Source organism: Patella vulgata, chromosome 6 (assembly GCF_932274485.2).
Source record: "Patella vulgata chromosome 6, xgPatVulg1.2, whole genome shotgun sequence".
Classification (NCBI taxonomy): domain Eukaryota; kingdom Metazoa; phylum Mollusca; class Gastropoda; family Patellidae; genus Patella; species Patella vulgata.
Window position 1 is genome coordinate 55,281,409 of NC_065884.2, and position 21,789 is coordinate 55,303,197.

Sequence of the window (21,789 nt, forward strand, 5' to 3'; positions counted from 1 at the left end):
AAGTTAAGACTTAATTTTAAATGAGAAACCTTAAAGAGTCTACGTATTAAAGAAACAAAATGGTGTCGGGGTCTTTATTTGTACCCATAACCACATGTAATTGAAATCCATTTCACGAAACCTGTTCTGTGCTTGAATTTTATTGGACATAAAAACGGAAAATTCATTAAATAGAAAATGAGTTGGAGGCTTTTTATTCATTGAATTGAGAATTGGTTAAATTTAAACCCGAAACACTGATGTCGCCACCTACATGGACATCAGCAGTTTTTCCACCCTCCATGCGTCATTTCAAACCTTGTTATCGTACTTGATAAACCAGACATTAAATCACATGCAATTGATTTATATTGAACGCCTGGGAAATCGAGTCTCACGGATAAGCTATAATCAAAATTAGTTTCACATGTTACCGTGTTGATTTAATAAATGTTCGAACACAAAGTTTGCATTATTTTTAGCAATGTTCTTATTCGTATTCTTAAGTCGTAAATATCCTATTTTATCACAATTTGCTGATTGTGGGTGATTTACGAAGCGGTGTTTTGGTTAGATTAACGACTATTTTTGGATAAGGGTTTATTATGTCATTCTTTGGCTGTTTAATTTGGTTTAACGCTCCGATAAACCTCAATACACAAAGTTAATATCAACGATCGACGCCATTGTTGCGCTAAAATGTATTTATAATGTTAGCGGATCAGTTTCATTGTCCGATGATAAGACCAAAGGTACATTGGACAAATTGTAAATTTCAATCAATCACCTTCATCAAATCAACTTCTTTTTTTAACGATATATTCTGACTTTGACATTTAGACGTTTTACTGCTCTATTTTGAAAATTGAAGCAACGGTAAGAAAAATCTGAACATTTTAGCACCATTTTAGTTTTTCTTAGACACCTAATGGTATTTTAACACATTCACACACATGTTTACATAAGTTTTATCCTTGTTGCGTAATTTTAGTTGTGTACTGTAAACGACCAATGAAAACACTACTGTTCTCAGCCATCGTCCACTGATCTATTTATAAACTAAATAAAACCTCGTGCATAATGCAACCCGCGTCAGCCACCCGAACAGCATACGTTAGATCTATGTAGCTTATAAAATCGGAAGCTTAAAGGGGCAAATCGCTAATATTTGGGACCTAGAAATTGAACCAAATGGGTCGCAACGCATATTATAATGTAATCTGATTGTATATAAACTGATTTACATTCAATTGTTTCCGTTTTTACTCTAATTTCAAATCAGTTATATCCAGCGAAATACGGCATGTGTCTCAACCCTATAGCAATTTCTAGCGTCTGGTTATTCCAATCTATTGAGCAGGCTCTCCAGTTGAATATGTCTAGCCTCGTTCTTTCTGGTCACTTGTTGCAAATGACGCTAAAACGCACTATGGTACACGATTCGTGTACCAATGGTAAAATGTTTATTTTGTCTTAAATATTGGATATCAGAAGCCTGCCTTTTCCTGGTAAGATCACAACATCAATGTTGATTTGAATTGACAAATAATTCGTATTTTCAACGTGTAAGACTTTGAATGATATTGAGTTAGAGACTTAGCTACTTTAAATACTATTATAACTGTCAATTACAATGTATGTGGAGAGGGCATAGGTAAGTTTTCGCATTCTTTGTTCCAATCTTTCTGTACTGTATTTCTATACTAGTATCGGTAAAATAAAATATGTTTAAAAAAACAAACGAAAAGAAATATATATATGTCCTAACTAGATTGATAATAATGCAAACCTTTATAATATCAGAGCGGAGGGCGTGACAAGAAACAACGTATAGTCGTTCGGATTGTACGAAAAACCAAGATCCGGTGTACACGTAAAAGAACCCCTGGCAGTTGAAATTTGAAATAAGACTAGGTTGTAGTGCCGCTGTCCGGGCACCTGTAATTCGGGTTTGATTGCCCTGTAGAGTCGACGGTATAGTATTTTAGTCGTACGTCATGTTGGATGTGCTGACTGGTCAGTACTGACTTACCGATCACCTAGTACCACTTTCACAGTTTACCAATTTCAAATAGTGTACAATTAAGTTGATCAGATCTAATTTGAAATGCTCTATACATATTCAATAAGCTGTACTTTTTGTCTATCATTCTTAATACTAAAGTACAAAAGTTTCAGCTAAACATAATTATTTATAGAAGCGCCTTTTGCAAACCTCCAGCAATGTCCTGTGAAACTTCTAAAGCTCTGTGATATTCTTCCGAAAAAAAATACAAGGATTAAATTTCCATGAGGTGTTGGTTATAGGTCCCACAATTCCCATGTTCCTGAGGCAACGCCTGCGAGTTTTACAACATCTGAACGTTGCTAGTTTACTTCACAATTCCCGAACTTATAGCTACGTTATCTACAGACACGTGAACAGTAGCGTACAATCAGAGGTTGTGACATTGCGACCTCCACGGAAACCTTGACATTGAACGAACCTTGAACTTTGCAACTCTATTATCTCAGGTAGAAATTTTAGCTTGAAAGCGCAAGACTTGGTATTCGCGACAATCGAGGAATCTGATAGGCTCACCAGCTGGGCTTGTACCCAATCGAAATTAGCGCCGAAATATGCAGGGTATTACGTGAAAGCCTTGATAAGATGTACGTAGTTAAAGCGAGATCAAGCCTTCTATTGAAGATTCATAATTCCATGATGAGTTAGTGCTGTAACGAGAAGACGCTGTTCTTAACAGACCCCCCGTCCTGTATCTCTGTGGTCAGTGCATGAGCTAGTGCCTTACCCACTGACCCAACCCCAAACCGCCGGTTCGGAAATCTGATGATCATACCCGAACGACTCAATATTGTGATTTGAAGGTTTCAGAAGAGATAAATATCTTCACATTTTGGTATTTGATTGTTACACTCACGTCCATTTTTAGTTTTAGTGTACTGTGAAACCGAATCTCCCCGGTAAAAATATGCCTTGTGTGGGCTAACAATACTATTAAAATAGCTCAACATTTTTGTCTAATAATTGCGCTAAGCTGTATAGACGAAAATATTGCCTTGGATTAAGGAACAAATAAAATTATTCTTACTGAAGGTATAATCATTAACAGTTAAATAAACTACCAGAGTGTTTCCTCGTTTCCTTCAGCAAATTATTAACATTTCTTTTGAGACGATGGGGATTTGTAGCGTTTCAAAGTTCTCTTAAACAAACAAACTAATTTGTGTCTAAAATATTTATAATTTTCTTTTAAGTCGGCTTGGGAATATTTAAAGTATTGATTGTAATTTTATGAAAGAAAATTATTTTTGAGTTAACTACTATCTTGTATATTGCCCCCGTAATTACGTATCAGACGACCGAATTCTTTTTTTTTATATTTGAAAAAATTCGTTTTAAAGATTTAACTATTAGAAATAAATGATATAATATACTAATCTTAAAGGTAACGTTACTAAACGTGATAAACTTGAGATTGACGACCCGTGACAGATCATTTGTATTTTTTCTGGTTTCTGTATAAGACTGTTATTAACAAGTGATAGCTGTACGTGGTGCCGGGTGTCATACAAAGGCAGCTAATGTTTAATCTTTCAAGAACACCCGACATCACTTTTTATTTGAGGAATTGAAACAGGTAGAAAATTATTGTATTATTTTACTTAAGAGGAAATTTCAGTCTTGGTATGTTTAAACACTCTCAACACTTCATCATTCTAGGTCAGTGCTTATGTGGAGACTCAACCTCTCCCCCCAAATTCTTGAACCTATCCCTGGAACTATCCCCAGTGCTTACCCTAAACCTTACCTACAGTCTCGCCAACAGTCACGTGCCATAACCTTATTTACATCTCGGCGACCATGTCGAAAATTGAGCTGGCCTTAACAAATAGATTTAGCCCCACTTGACTTATAATTTAAAGCACCCGGCCACTCAGAGAGAAAATGCATCATGTTTAGTCGAATCATACAACTAGAATACGAACACAATTCGCGCCGGGCATTTTGTTCGTTTCAGCAGAAACCGGAAGTACACTGTGCCCGATATCGGCGTCAGAGGCCGGCCGTCACATACGGTAGTGACGTCACCACGGTGGGCGTTCCAGTTATAGTATTCTAGTTATATGGTCAGTAAACGGTGTCGGCATTCCATAATTTAGCTACTCGTTTTGCTTCTTGAGATTAAATGTAAAAAATTTAGTTCAGTGTCCTTTCTAGAGCTCCATTTGAGAATAGTCCGCGAAAATTAAAAAAAAAGAAACCGAAAGTACTCTGAAGTGAAATGGGGGTTTAGGTTCCGCCTTTTCTGCAAATTAATTTTGCTCTCCTAAGCTACTGCTTAATCTTATTTCGTTTCCAACTTTCGGGGATTCTTTACCGTACTGTCGGCGGTATACACACGGCCTCTGTCCACATACGATTCACTCGCAAATCACTGGCATTATAGGGAAACGAGGCTGATCAACACCCGATATCGAACACAGGACCCCCTGGTTTGTGAGCCAGCGCCATATGAGTCTCCTTGACTCTATAAATACATTTTGCTAAGTGCGCTATCTTAATCTTCTTTAAAGCCCCCCTTCGAACATGGCTGATATGTTCGGCGGTAGTTAAGTCATGGTCTATGTATGAAGAAGGTTAAAATGTTGAACTCTTTGTGCTTTTGGAGATAGATTTATATTATTAACTTTGTACTATTTACTATATGTTGAAGGTACAACGGCATCGAAAATATTATCAATTTGATGTTGTTTTTTTTTTGCACACTTTGCGATTTCTGAATATTTTTCTTCTCCAAGTTTAGCTATTCACTATTCATATTATAAATCTTTCAGGGCGTGTGCGATATAAAAAAAATCTTAAGAAATGTTAGAACATTTTAACACAACTCCTACTTCTGTTTATATTTTGCCATTGTCCAGCAACTTAAAGATGCATTATGTAAGATTTACATCAAGAGCTGAACATACTATTATAAAATAGATAATGAAAAATGAATGTATTCAAGATTTCAGTCAAATTACTTTATTGCGAGTGAAGGTACGACTGTAGATATAGTGTAGATCATTCATTATCGTAGCAATTGTACTTTACAACCGAGACTTAGCCTCGATTTCCCATTTTATCCTTAGATTTTCCAATCCAGCGGATGTTTAAATCTATTTAAATCTCAGCCATCCGGTGGTATTGAGGGTTGATTATAGGTTTGTCAAGTTAATAAATATCTAAATGATAATTTATATAAGATTTAACGCCAAACGAAATACGGGCAATGGACAGTTTCAGCTTTTACACACTGTATCTTTAAGTTGTTCCAAACACATTTGATTCACCTCAAGGCCACACCAATTAACATTTCTGCTTCCAATTTCTTAAGGAAAAAAACTACTTTAAAAACAAAACAAGTACTTCGTTGCTCTTCTCAAAAGCTTTTAGTTCCAAAAGTTTAAGTTATGGTATTTAACAAAACTTTGCACATAAGAATCCAGTGGGTTATTTATTGAGAAATTAAATTGGTTTGACCTAAAGATAGATTTCTATTCTCATTTATAAACTTGTAGAATAATCTAGGACCATATTGATCGCACGAGAGAGAGAGAGAGGGGGGGATGGGAGGAAGGGGCGTTAGCAAACTTAGTCATTTGGGGACTAGCATAATAATCGACTTGTAGTGGGGGGAAACCGGAAGACCTGGAAAAAAACTAACGAGAATAAGCCGGCGATCCTATTGCTTGACACGTAGTGGTGAAGTGGCAGATGAAATGGAATGCTATATTCGGGTCCGGATTACCATTAACTAACTCCCCGATTTTGCAAGATTTCTTTGGAGTACACCTAGTCCCCGCCGCTCCAAGTATAATTATAATTCTTACTTAGTTAAAGCTTTAAATGTTGGAAAGTCTTAAACATTCTTGAACATCAAGGTATGGAACACACGTCTTTTGCTTAATATATATACATGAATTTCTAACTACGCTAAATAGTAAATTCGTATTGGGAATCTCAGACTCAAAGAGTACTAGGTCACATCAGATTAATGTCTGAATACAGGCCCCCAGCAGTGAATTTCAATAAAAACTACACACAGAGTAGCGTAATGGTTGAATCACCGCACGGGGCGGACACACGTTTCAAATAAGATCAACTGAAAAGATGATATTTTATTGAATACGAGCAGCTCGATAGCTCATTGAAAATGTCAACTCCATTAAACTAGGTGAGCTATAAGGTAGCTAACAGAGAGCTGAATACCGATTTCAATAGAGTTTAGTTTATAAAAGTGATTTGTTCGATCACTTATGATGCGATATTGGAACCAAGCATCTGTTCATCAGTAATTCGTTACAACTCGGTACAGCGTATAAAGGAATGCGAGTATGTAGGCGATATTTAATATAGATATACATGTATCAATATTTTTAATGGGGGTAATTACGTTTTAATTGGAAGGTACTCACCAGTCAAGGTCAAGGACAGACCTGTGAAATATAAATAACAGACAGTCTATGAATACGAAACTACTCTAATTTAAAGCCTGTCAATTATTTGGAAATGCCCCCCCCCCTCCTCTGTCTTACACAAGATTCTTCATTAGTCCGGTTTATGCGGAAAAGTAGGACGTTAAACCCCATTTCATTTACTGGTTATATAGCGACTGACTGACTAAAACTAAATATAACGATTTGAATATGTAGGATTCACCTACATGCATTCAGTCGGGGTCAAAGACATTAATTGGGGTGGGGTGGGGGGCAAAACGGTACGGCAATGCACTGTGGTGCCGATCTAAGCCTTGTCATGAACAGGATTGTGGATTTGATATTAGTACTACTTTTTCTACCGAAAACTGTCCAGGACACCCAGAAAACCAGCTGTCTGTGAAATAATGTACAGATCCAACCCATTAAATCCGCAACTTTGACTTAGGAGCTATTTAGTACTTCGAACAACCTTTATATTGTGTCACAAAAATGTTGAATTTCTTCATTATTTCATGCGTTTTAAGATATTTATTTAATTGGGGTGAATCTTGAAAATAGACAAATTTCTGGCTCGGATTACTGAGCCAAGTGGTAGTTCGGTTCATTGCATTCTTGATGGAAATATAGCTGTCAGTTAGTTTTAGAGCGATAGTTTCGTACCCCACCCTAAAGGTATCCTGCTTGCAAATATCTAGTACAGCCAAACTTTGGATACGAATGAGTGTCTCCGGGAATACGATACCTGTTTGATCGGAAATAAAACATGCATGAGATATTAGCTCACCTTTAAGGATAACCTGAGACAATCTCTTTTATTTTACCAGATATGGAGTAAAACTAATAAAACTTTTATTGTTTTATTCTGTTAAAAAGAAAGATAAGACGATGAAAATAGTTCAAGATGTTATTTTAACCTTTTGCATATCTGCAAATCTCTTTATGCGGTCATTAAATATTCATAAAATACCTTCTTTAATTGCTATAACTACCTTAAATATCAATATGCCACGATACAAGCCACTTCTCGTCTACACCAAGGAAGACGGACTTTTGATAATAATCCATTGTATTATTATTATTAGACAGACGTACTCATAGTTGAATTTTTTTTAAATCACATTATAGAAGGTCCGGATCAGCTTTGTAATTCACTTTGTCATTTAGGATTGACTGCGCTGGTTTGGGTTCTTTTTGGGCAGTTAGCGCTGGAGTGTAGTATTTGCATGTTCACGTTTAGAGGTGATATTTTAACAATTGCTTCGAGTAGCTGTCGCCATTATGTCGGATATTGTTTGAATCAATGTGGTGCTATTTATCACAAAATTAACCTACAATTCATTATGCATGATGTTATAGAAAGTTGACTATTTACATATTATGAAGGTGTAATTTAAGAAAAACGTCGTGTAAACATAAAAAAAGAGTTTCTGTATAAAACAAATGTCTATATAAACACGGTGTTAAGGGGTGTATGGCCCTATTTTTGGAACCTTGAAATATACAAAAAATGGTTCTAAAAGCACATATTGATGTAATATGAATGTATGTAAAGTGATTTATATTTAACTTTTGAAAAAAATAATAAAAATCTTGAACGGCAGTCGTTTATACCTATTTAGTACATTCTACACGCTTTTTTTTTTTTTTTTTAAATTACTATATTGTCGTTTGTGGACCAGTTTTTACTAATAACTTTCACATTTTGTTGTAAGATATACCTACTTAGTACATTCTACACGCTTTTTTTTTTTTTTTTAAATTACTATATTGTCGTTTGTGGACCAGTCTTTACTAATAACTTTCACATTTTGTTGTAAGATATGTTTTTATTTGTTCATTACAAAATGGCACCCGAAAGCATAGGGTACACGACTCGTGTACTAATTATAAAATGCTAATTGTGTCTTAAATATTGGATATCAGGATCCTATCCTTTAGTTTCACGGCGAGATAGCAACATCAATATTGATTGAAATTGATCAATATTGAATTCTAATTCATGTTTTCAATTTTGAATATTATGGGAAATTGAGTTAGAGACTTAGCTCCTTTAAAATTAGCTGCCGTGTGAAGAGTAGGCCGATGGACGCACATCTTTTAAATATTAAACTTCCATGTTTAACATTTTCCAATTCTCAAGCACACATTGGAGATTGTTCACCTGACTAAATAGAGATATTGTTTCTAATTGTCAGCCTGTCCCCCATACTCACCATTTAATTACCCATAGACAACATCATTAGTGAAACTTGGTAGCATTAATAGGTTGAAAAAACCTCTCGACAAGACTAAAAAGCCATTTTACCAGCAGCCATCTTTATGAATGTATTGAAAATTTGGGATTTATCCAAAATTATATATTCTTTTGCGTGTGCGTTGCGACAGTGGTTTGCTTTTCATATCTGGGCTCAGATATAGTGTTCGATATACTTTGATTTGCCATATATACTAAACGGTAACAAATGAAAACTAAAGACCCCGCCTATTTAAAGGGTAAAGATACGATATAGACTTGTCTAGCAATTTGTCTTTCATTTTCTCTTCTTAAAATGCACTAGGAAAATTAGTGTACAATATACATCATTCGTTTGACAAAGATAATATGCGATTTTATTTTTGTGGGATCCACGGTGGCTCAGTGAGAATGGCTATAGTTCATTAATCGTGAGGTTCCGGGTTCCATCCCGGCGTTGACAGACAATGGTGCTCGTAGTTTTCCAGTGGGATTTCCCTTTGTCAATGGTGCATGACAGAGATCATGGCCAGGGGACGGCCTTCTAGAGGCTCAGGAAGAACTATAAAACCGTGGTCCACCCGCGTTCTCGTTGACTTGCATGTACTTGAACATTCGACAATTGGAATTCTACAAAGAGTAGACGGACACACCGCTGTCCGGGCAACAATTAAAACAGGCCCATTAATTTGGTGTCACGGCAAATGCAGATGACAGAGCTCTTGTTACCTAAATTGATGAAATTTTCAATTCGTGATATCTTTGTAAATACTGAACGGAATGGAACCAGTTCTGGAATAATATTCCTATTAGAGTTTCAAATTTCAATATATTGTAGTTGCAAGGGATTACATAGCGTTAAAATCGCACATATAGTCGTTAAATCCCATTTCATTTCTCTCCTTTTTTTTTAAATAAGGTGTTAAACGATATTTTGGAGATGATAAATGTTCTTCATTCATCAGTTGTCGAAAGATCTCCCAGGAGTAATAACACACCATGAATTATATACGACATGACACTTCCATGAAGAAGAGCAAATGCCGCGTCCCCGTAGAATACAAAAAATGAATGTATGAGTAGGAGTATACATTGCACCGGTCGGTTTCCCCCGCATTTTAACATCAAAGCTTCACTAGGATTTTTCTGGAAGCGTTTTAAATAACGAGTTCGGTTTTCAAAGAGAGAGGGAGAGAGAGAGAGAGAGAGAGAGAGAGAGGGTAACATCCATTCAAAGCAACTAGGACTTTCTTTACTAATATTATTTCAAGTCGTTTGTGAGGATGGGTATCTAGCAGTGGGACGAAACCAAATGAATGAATGCAATGGGGGTTAATTAATGTACTACTTTTCAGCATCAACCGCACTAACGAAGACGGGTTAAAGAAGAAGAAGAAGAAGTATTTATTAAAGTGTCACACGGTGTACATTTACATATCATAATTCAGTTAAAAACTTAAAAGAAACGCAGCCCGATCATAATGGCCTATGGGACACTGGATAAATCTATATATTTCCAAAGTACAGAATAGTATTAGATAAAACATGATATCATAAAATAGTATCATATATCTTTAAAAAAACCCATTAATATTAGATAAAAAAAATCATTTTATAAAATAGTATCATATAAAGTGTCACACGGTGTACATTTACATATAATAATTCAGTTAAAAACTATAGAAATTTACCTCTATCTTATGCATTTCTCTAAAAGTTCTAATTATGATGGTCGGATTACATTTTATTAAAAAATGGGTTTCTGTCTCAATTCCTGAGAAGAAGGGACATACTCGACAAATAATTGGGGTAGGGGGATGATTGTATCTTATTTTTTCTATCATTCGACCAGAGCTTCCGCTGCGTAATGACATGGTCTTACGTGCATGGCGTGTGAGATTTTAAACTAAAAAATAGGGTTCGGGTTTCAAATCATTTTCAAACAAACGATAGGTTTTCAGTTTGTTGCGGTTAGGGTTTTTGTTGTCATTCTATAACTCTTGGAACCATTTACTCTCATCATTTTGGAATAAGTGACGCTTTAAAGCTTTTAAATAAGACTTATTTATAGTTTCTACATTACATATGACTAATGTTAAGATTTTTATCAGTGCGTGCACGTTTTTTTCCCAAGATTTAGCTCGTCTGAGTGACCAATTACTAATAATAACAGGTAATCTGCTACTAGGTAAACTTTTCAAACGACAAAATAATCTCAGTACTTCTGTTCACTGTTTCGTTAGGCACGAAGTCCATCCCATATCACCTCTAGGTGTTAAGTTCGGGCTGTTTCGTTTTAGACCCAGGAAGACTTTACATGTTCGATTTTAGACACTGTTCAATTTATGGTGCTCAGTAATGCCCCAAATTCCCGCCCCATAGAGAATGATGGGTTGAAACAAAGATTCGAAGAGTTTAGTGAATATGCTATATGAGAATCCTCCTGCCTGGAAGTGTTTTGAACAAAGGGCCGCCAGAACTACATCAGTGAGTGGAAATAAATGATCAATGCAATTTCTGTATTTGCGAAAGCCATTTTGCTCTTCTACAAAACTATCACTATTTTCACACCATTTGCTAATTCTGGCAATCAGGACGTTTACATATATTTTGCATGGAAAAAACAAATGAGATACACCCCGATAGGAGAGTGGCACATGCTTGTATGTATTTGCTTTCAGAATGGGATTTATAATAATCATGTTCAAATATTCCGGGACTACGCTGTTTTCAAAGCAAAAACTACCAATTTTATGCAAAATATCAATACATAATATGGGGTTTTTAAGACTCTCTATCGGGATTGTATATCTATACCCGTGGCTTTTCTGGGCTTAGCGTCATCCATCACCGTGCAGGTGCTCTTCGTCGAATTCACTCAAATCTGGTTTGTTATTGTATTGGGAAAAATCATATTTCCAGTGCCTCAAAACGGTCGACCGTCAGAGTCGAGCACTTCCAGAAGAATTGCCCTTTTCGCCCATTCGCGAAACCTATTTTATCAAAGGATTCCCAAAAGTCCCGCGTGTTATTGCTTGAAAATTGATTTAATAACTCATTTTGTTTTTGATTTAGATAATCACGTTTATGATTTTTAAGAGATTTGTCGAAACGTTTTCTCTCCTGAATAAAAACACTGTGTAGACTGTTTTTACGCGACTTGGTTTTACATTTGATCCACGCTCTTTCTTGACAACGTACCAAACTCCAGTGATTTTCTAACGTTTTGTTCCAACATGGTCTACTTACGTTTCTTGCAGCAAATTTTATCGGTTTGTTTATCTGGGGTTAATTCAATAACTATAAATTCCACAAATGATTTATATGCAAGATTAATATCACGTTCTGTGTTTAAATTTAATTCGATTTCACTACTTTTATCTATAATATAACGCGGTGTATATTCGCCAATTGTGGATCATGTATTACACTCGAATTGTTAGAACCCAGACTGTCTGCGCTCGAATATGAACTACCAATATTAACAGTAAACTCGAGTAAAGGAATGATCGGGTATTTTTTTCCGGAACGGGTATGTCAAAACGTTGAATCAGTTAAGACATTCGCCAAACTTGAAAGTCTGAATGAAGATTAAGCTGCTCATGTTGAACAACACCATAGTCGACAACTGATCTACCTGTTGTACTGACGTATGTGTAATCATTTTGTCCGGGAATACGACCGTTTAACATACAAAAATTAATATCACATAGAAAGTTAACAAATTGTGTTTCATAACTGTTTTCTTTATGGTGTAGAACAGATCTTTGTGCTACTTCAACGACTCCTAAGATATAATCAGCCTCGTTCCATTTCGTTTTGTTTCATTTAGTTTTGTTTGATTTCATTTTGTTTCGTCCCATTTTAATTCTTTCATTTTCGTGTCGTTTCACTTCGTTCCATTCCATTTCCTTTCGTTTTGTTTCATTTTGTAGTGCGAAGGGGCCTACGACGAGAAGATCAGTGGAATACTACATTTATAGTACGAGGATGTGAAATGGTATATTATATTAACTGTCGTTGAATAAGCGTCTTCTCCAATACACATCAACCCCAAGGAACTATTTAATTAACTACAATATCAATTCATAACTAAATAAACGAGATTGTACATGATAATAACTTTTGGCGTGCTAATCGAATCGACAGACGTCAGTTACTAATCTTGTACCAAACGCCCCAAGACGCCCCCAGGGAAATATACTATTTAACTCCGCACGGAGATACAATACACGTACATGTAGATTGAATTGGTATTAATAGAAATCGCAATCATTGAGATAAATTAATAAGCTTATGGATACGATTTTTATGTTACGCTAACGGGGTATTACACGACGTGTCATGATTTATCTGTAAGTATATTATTAGACTACGCTTGATTTAATACTCGACAATGATCTATAAAATTCGTCTGGAATTTTGAAACCCGGAACATCACTGTGGGATCTCTTATACACGTCGAGGGCACACTTAAAAGGATCCATAGATTTCAAAGAAGAGTAATCCAAAATCGTCGCTGACCAAGCAAAAGGAATTCGAAACAAGAGTAGGTCGTAGCGCCACTCTTCGGGAAACAAATTTACCTTATGGTTATGCATGTTTATTAGGCTGGTTAGACAAGAAACGTAGGGCGTTAAACCCTATGTCATAAAATGTTTTTTTTCTTCCGTTGCATTATGTAACAATGGGACACAACGTTAGCCCAAGATGTAAACTCCTGACCAGTCTTATCACATCAAACAGTTTTATATAAATAAATGTAATTTAAAATGCGAAAAATGTAAATCAATAGCCTATTTTCTAACCAAACCGAATATTTATTCAGGTTTCAAACATTTGAGTTAAATATGTAAAATAAATGCACATTTACATCCCGTAATGCCATGATATGATTTTAGTCTTCTTAAACATACATTATGCAAGAGCTAATTCTGCCAATTTCACATGTTACCGAAATTATTAATTAGACATTAACTTATCCAGACCATAATCAACTTTCGATGTCATCGCTAGCCTACGATTTTTACTGGATTGGGATCCGATTTGTTGCTCAACTTTCATTCATGATTTATTCATGAAATGGATAATCGAGACTATGTTTTTTTTTATCGTACCGACTTTAGTAATGATGATCAAGTTTAGGCCGAAAATTCAATCGCTTAATTCTAGGTTCAGACTGGATCAATTTAACTGAAATTTTCAGCAAATTTCCTTTACATTATCTAGTTTTTTCGATAATAGTGAGAGCAGTCAGCTCTTTATCTAATCTCCCATGCATCTTTAATGTAAGATGATCTAATTTAATGTGAAATACTAGAATTCATGTCACATGCATCCGGACCATCCACGCATATTCAGTGCAGAAAGAGCGAGCACATCTTTAACATCATTGTAAGAGCAATAGAGGCGATAAAGTTTTAGAGCTCGAGTAACAAAAATAGGCATTTTCCAAAATAAATAAGTATCGCTTACTGGTTTTAAAATGTTGATCATGCCTTAAAAATATAATGAATATTATGATTCCATATTTTCAAGGCAGGATAACAACATTAATATTGATTGGAAAGGACCAATCTTGAATTTTAATCTGTGGTTTTAATTTCTAATTTTATGGAAAATATTGAGTTAAAGGTTTAGCTCCTTTAAGCTTTGGTTATTGTTGTGATACACATGTGGTATTCCAAAGAGTAATATCAAAATCGATCTTCGCACAAACATTCAAACTGGACTACTTGTTATCCGTTTAATTTCTTATTTCGTTTCATTCGGCTTTATTTTTAAGTTCGTTAAAGCCAAATAGTAATCAATGGAACAGACATCTGCTGCGGTCCATTAATAAAATCATAAATATCACCACCAAAGTAAATATCAGTGAGTTAGTATACTGACATTTAGATTAACCAGTAAATTAAATATTTAATAAGCTTCGCGTATCACTATTTAAAGAGTGGATTGTTTAAAACCTTTTATCTACAGACATGGATGGAGGTGTCTTCAGATTTTACCCCCTGTTCTTGATATATCAAATTCTATTACAACACTGGCATTCAAGGACTCAAATAAAACGACCTTTTTTCACCAATGACAATAAAAGCTAATATTAAATTCATAAGAACATAATAACATTTTATTTCAAAATAAACCTAAGACAATACGTCACATTAGAGTATAAAATGTATCTAAAGCTTAGAAAAGATCGCTTGAGCTCATATTTGACATTTCTAAGAGGTGACACTAAGAGACTACTCAATAGACAATTTCTTATAGACAGGATTACGGAAATATTGTATCATCCTTGATATACGTAATAAATTGATGGGTATCGCGTTACTGGAACATTTGACGACAGGTATAATTCAATGTAAATCACTGCGATTGTAATGGATATGACAAAAGCCTTAATAAAAAGAGATATAAATATAGAAAGTTATCACTGAGTTTGGCTAGAAGTAATTTGGCTTTAATTTCCAAAATCTTGACTCACAATGAGTTTTAATTTAATATTTTGAATGAAATGGATTCAACGTCTCATCGACACTTGACATAAATAATTTTTCTATTGATACACGTGCAAAAGTGACCTTTTACGTGCAATTCCTCTAATTAATGCAGGACTAAGGGAAAGCGTTTATAAGTTTTCATCGTCAAGGGTGGTAACTCTGGCAGTATCGACTACAGTTATAGTGTGGGTTATTATTACGTGGAGTATGCCACCTGCTTGAACGAAAAATGCCGTTTTAGCTTGTAGATATTCTAGAGGTCACAATTGTTATCTGATTTTTGATGAAACTTAAAACATATGTTTATAACCCAAAATAGCTCGGTTCATGTCGATGTTCGCGCATGTCGGACCGTAACTTCGTGGATTATGGTCCCTGGTTGTACGAAAAATCGCGTTTTTAGTTTATTGTGCCTCCAGGGGTCACAATTTGTATCAATTTGTATCCCTTTCGATACTTGCGCGTTTTGAACCGTAACATTATGGGCTCTGATTGTCCGAAAAATCTCTCTTCTTAGCATGTTCCCTGCCCATATCTTGCAAAATTTGGACATATATTGCATGCCAACCCGTAGCATTATAACCACAATTCATAACATGCAGTGAATTTTGGGGAACCTTACAAATTTTATCACAAGTAAACAGACATACATTTTTAAAAAAAATTCCACAACGGCTATCTTTACATGTGTGATATAAATGACTAGATGACCGTAAATTCAAATTGTGTATTTCAATAATCTATCCATTTCAAAATTTCCAAAACACCTTACTAAAACCCTTATCAAACGAAATATAATAACGCGATACATTAAAGCGATAATTTCATATTTTTAAGTTATGTTTTTAAAATGTATTAAAATAAATCCTTAATAGATGGTATCTATAAACAGTCCGACCTTGTTAAAGAATAATCCTATTAATCCTATAATTCGCTATTGCCAGTTGAGAAATTGTCAAAAATTGTCATATAGAAAAACAAGGGAGGTTATTATTTCCGGGGTGAATGTTTTTTAAGTATGAGAATGATACCTATAATCGTATAATAGTGAGTTGACAACATATTGAGCAAACGACATAGAAATAATTATGTTTTGACTTTCTTAGAAAATATGAAATTCTCGCTTTAATAATGATACGAAAACACCTGCTGCTGTCAATTTTATCCAATCAACCGTCTCTTTACAAGTAACAACTGTCATACAATAAACCTACTTCCGGTGCTAATTGTAACACGCCCCACTAGTGGTTAATTTATATCGATGTTGCTCATTCAATCGGAAATGATCCATGGTAAATACTAATATCTGGTAAATACTAATACCTAAAATTATTAGTTAATGCATTTTGATGAAATAAAGTGAATTTTGAAATAGAGAAGAGTGTACTCTATGATTCCTGATTGACAGACTGCATTTTATGAGCATTCGACACATATCTCCATGATTGACTATGTACTGCACATGCATTAATAATAGTTACCCATCCTAAAGCGAAATCAAACTTAAATTAAATACAAATTATAGTGATAGTAAGTTGACGTGACATTTTATCCTTATCAACAATTTCTTCATGACTGTATTTCGACTTTTTAATGTAGCTTTAGTTTAGGTGTTAAATATCCTTAGTAATTTGGTTGTCCGTAATTATGGTTAACTAGAGCGTGTTTACCGTAGATAAATAAATAAAAAAATCACCATTTTAGTTCATATATATATATATATATATATATATATATATATATACACACACAAACACAACCCAGCTGCTAGTAATCTGGGTATATTACTACGTATATTACTACTTTAAACGGGAAACTGACGACGAATAAGTTAGCATGATCATGTTTTCGTACAGTTCCACACAAAGTTTCTGGTTTAGTCACCTTAGGTCAATACTTCAAAGCAAATCCAAATATCCAAATACAATGCTGGTGGAATTTGAACAGTGCTATATATAATCTCCAACGACGAGGATATAAAATCTTTAAAAATCACTGATCCTAGACTCATTAAGTAATAACAGATCGTCCATATACTTATCAACCATATACTTGTGAGTGGAATTGAAAGTTTTTGCAAGTTTCTTTTACTTTTTACGGTATCTTGTCAGACTCACGCGAATAAAAAAGGAGTACAATCGGTACCCATAGGAATACCAATTACTCGCTGAAAAATATCTCCGTTGAAATTCATCTAGATCCTGTCTATATCATTATCGCCATGGTATCTTAGGTGTAATTTTCTTTGATAAAGTACGTAGAGTTAAATTGCCACAAAAATATAGATACTGGCGTGTTTTCACCCAGAACTGAAATCGGGAATCAAACGTAACAGATCGAGTTGTGTCGGTTTCTACATTCATCATAATTATACATGCACTTATATATTTCAGATTCTGTACCAAGAGTCAGCGTGCCCAAAAGATCCGACCGTTTTGTCAGTTTTACCAGATTTATGGCTCGCCAGAGTCCCAGATACAGAGATGATCAAGCCTTTGTTGAAAAAATGTTTAGATTATTTGACATGAATGGTAAGTCTACAGCTAATACTGAAACTTTTGCAGCTTAGAATTGATCCTTGTTGCTTCAAAGACATTGATTCTCAAACTATGCTGTTGTACCTGAATATGCTTGGTCAGATACCACGTATAGCCCAAAACCAGACTCGTATAAAAGGGCCTCACAACAGAAACAGATTTGAATCCAACGACAAAAGAGTCGTGACCAGTAACGTTTTCTCATTACCAGACTGTTTAGCTCAGGCTTTGACCTTTGGGACTTTTATTTTTATTTGAAAGTTTGAAATATATGTAATGTTTATTTGAATGTTTAAAATATATGTAATGCTAGGTTCTCGCTGTCGCGCTATGCGTTACGATAGTATTGTCCCTTTTGGGTCCACGAACTGGTACGTGCAGATACGTTTCGATACAAGCAACACGGTTGCTACGACAGGCCTCAATATATAAGACCTGGTAGGATCACCACGATTACCCCACGATTTCAAAGAACTTTCGATCGCAGAACAACGTGTTGATGGAAATAGTATAAAAATCAGAGACGAAATTGTAATGTTATCAATTCTATATAATATAATAATGGCCGACTTCCATTGTCGATTTTAAAAACAAAACAAGAATAATTGAAAATCCAACCTTTAAAGCCATCTATGATGAAGGAACAGCGCAGTAGTGCATCTCACATTCATAAAAAGAAATCTCCGTAGATGTTAATTTATTTTTATCTTGACTTCTTTCAGATGATGAAGTGATAGAACGAGATGAATTTCGAGCCATTTTACAACTTTTTGGTATCGTTAGTCATACATATTGACCTTGACATTATCATCACTATGGCAACCAAACACTTACGTGGCTTCCAGTGGATGACGGCCGGATATCAGAAATATCCAGGAGGGCATACGCTAAGCACTATTTCCAGGAACAAAATATACAGTCTGCATGGTGTAGAGGTGACGACAAACAGGGATCGGAAACGGAAATCGGAACGAAATCTGTGTAACGGAAGCAGACTGTGTCAGTCAACATCTAAAGTGCCGCCATTTAATGATGGCGGATACGATCCAAAACACTCCCAGAGAAAATGGCACTTGTGGACCTCAAAATACTGTCTGGACAATGTGGACAATATTCATAGATATATTTTAAAGGAGTAATCCGTTTTAAATGATGAAAAGTGTGATTTAAACCAAATTAATGTTTAAAATTTCGGCAAACCGATAAAGGAAAGGATTAAGCCTATACTTGGACTTTATGATCGAAGTGGTGACTTATTTTTAAACTATTTGTGAATATAGCTATACTTGAAAAATAATATGCTTTATTCTTTTACATACGGGACGGTGCAATCCTTGTTTTTCAGTTGTTTTTAAGATATATTTTAATTTGTTATACATGTATTATGTTTACATTTTCATTTCAGAGTATTTCATTTGTTAAATTATTATATATTGTCAAGACCTTTCAGACAGTTCGCTGAAATCGTATATATATATATCTACTTTCAGACGAACTGTGTTAGGCCTTTATCGTCTAAAATATATATATATGCATTTATGGAAATGAATTTCATACACCACAAGGTGTTATGCTGCTAAAAATGACAATGATGCTTTTACTTTGATTATTTCGCATTTGTTTCGCATTTTCAGCGAGATATAAAATATACAATTTCTACGGTTATACTAGGCTCAGTCCTACAAAGACGTTGCTCACAGTGTACACATTTCAAACATTTACGTTCAGTTATGTGCAGACTTTCAACCAGCATATTTCCATCTAATGGTGTAAACCCCAATCCTTTGTTATCGAAAACAATACAAGATTAAATTTTGGCGGATTTTTTAAAAATTTTGTCCAGTTCAAACAATGTTTGAGTTGTTTGTAGCTATTATTCCTCTACACATACTATAATAAAAATATATATTCTGATGCCATGATTAATAAATAATGACTTTCGGCTTATCGGACTTAAGGGATTTATTTAGAAATCCCATTATTCCGATATCCCAAAATTGGGCATAATATTTATTGTTACTTATTGACCAATGGGTAAATTAGTGAGATAAACTTCAACAAGAAAACAGACGGATAACCAGACCTTAGATCTAAATTGGTTTCAACTCTCAGTGGATTGATTATTTTCCTATTGGTGTATAGCTGGGTAAACTATTTCCGATTGACATACACTGCATTCGATTCGCATCGTATTTTCGGAAATATCCAATTCGGTTTTACGGAGGGGGTGGGGGGCATTTATCTTTACATAATTTTATTGATATTTTAAAGTCGGAAAATAGGGCAGTATTTCCCCCCATTACATTAATCGAATTGAACATAGCTACATCTGACCCACTAAAGATATACCTTCCTTTCCAAGTTCATACCATGGATTATTTGTGTATTTTCACTGTTAATTCTATCGCTTGTAAAACAAGGTGTATCATATATATTGAATATACATACGAATAAAAAAATTCCCGAAAAAAATATGTTAAAATTATACACACAACCGAGTCACGGATTTTCATTACAGCTTATCTTAGAATGTTTAAAGAAAAACAAAGTAATGACTTAGAACTTTTTCTGATGAGCATGACTTTGTCGGGGACGGATCATATGAATAATAAGCCAGTATTCTTCATCTGTTATTGTGTTTCATGCCCATTAAAGCATGCATTCAGTTTAAAAATACTATTTTGACAAATATTGAACTATCTAGTTTGATATGATTTACATATTTTTATTTAACGGATACCGTATTTTTCTTACATATATTCTTTGTAAATTAATCATATACATTTAGGGACCAACATATTTGGCAAGGCGATTTACTTAAAATTAAATGAATAAATCCAAAGATTCTCAAAAGGTGGAAAGGACCTTCTTTTTTTGTATTTTAGACCTAAGATTCAGAAAGCTTCAGACTTGATCAATGCACATGGCATCGATTGCCAAAAATATTTGCAGATGAATACGGTGTCTAAACTCTAGGTTTCAGTTTTCATTCAGATTTCATTATATTAGTATACGTATATACCCATCTATTTGATGTGAAAACAGACACAACTAAACTTTGACGTTGGTAGAAGATGTACATTTACGGCATCAAGGTCTTAATGTTAATTGTTAATTCGCTAGATTGCTACGTTAAGACCTGTTTCCTTTTTCTGATTTTTAAACATACAGAGTTTAAAATTCGACTGGCTGGCTACCCTTGATATAAATTGGCTTATATTTGTGATACCACTAGATAATTGGGGATTTTATAACATCTTTGGTAACCATTAGACAATACCAGTCCCATTTCTACCAACGGTATCTTACGCAGTATACACGTTATCAACCCGTACTACAAGGACGTGCATGAATTCTGTTTATTTGTCTAGCAGGAAATCGGACCATGATCACCTGGCTGTCCTCTGATAATAGGCCTGACTATTTTAATTCGAACTGTCTGCAAGTCTAGAAATGGAGATTACAGAAATGATGGGAACGAAACCTAGTCTTGTATTTATCTCACAGGTCTGAATCTAAGCTTAAGGAATTTTGATTATAGGATTTTATTCGGTTTAAAATTATTTGTCTTATATTTTTGTGTTTAAATTTAAAATGAATAGCGTATCAAGACAGTATTTAACTGTTTTGTTTTTATTTATACTATAATAAATATTATAATGTATCAAGAATTAAATACGGTATCATTGCTTATCATTCGATCATTTTCTGCGAAGAAAACATGTTTTAAGTATTACTACATTTTACCGTATGGTTTACTCTGATAAAAACGGTGTATCAAATTATGAAAATAAATTGTTGTTTGTTGCTATTTGGTGTGTTTTGTGTGATCTCGGTCTTCAAATACATATTCAGCACGGATTATAGTTAATGACGATAATGTCCTAGGGAAATACTTTTTTGTTTGAGATAAATTTTGTGACTGCATCTTAAGATGTAACGGTGTATGCACCAATGCAACGCTTCAGAGTGGGTTTCGGCAGTCGCGGTGGCTCAGTAAGGACCCCGTTGGCTCGCTAACCTGAGGGTCCCGTGTTCGATTCCTATGTTG

General features: G+C 34.7%; 1 long non-coding RNA gene across 1 annotated transcript in view; it reads left to right on the forward strand.

Annotated features, from left to right (window-relative positions):
- LOC126825056 (uncharacterized) overlaps positions 1 to 21,507 on the forward strand; it is an 87,840-nt gene extending 66,333 nt beyond the window's left edge. Inside the window, exons 3-4 of the long non-coding RNA XR_007681769.2 lie at positions 17,595 to 17,732; positions 18,461 to 21,507. This is a non-coding gene — a long non-coding RNA (uncharacterized LOC126825056). The remainder of the gene's footprint in view (positions 1 to 17,594; positions 17,733 to 18,460) is intronic.
- The last annotated feature ends 282 nt before the right edge of the window (positions 21,508 to 21,789 follow it).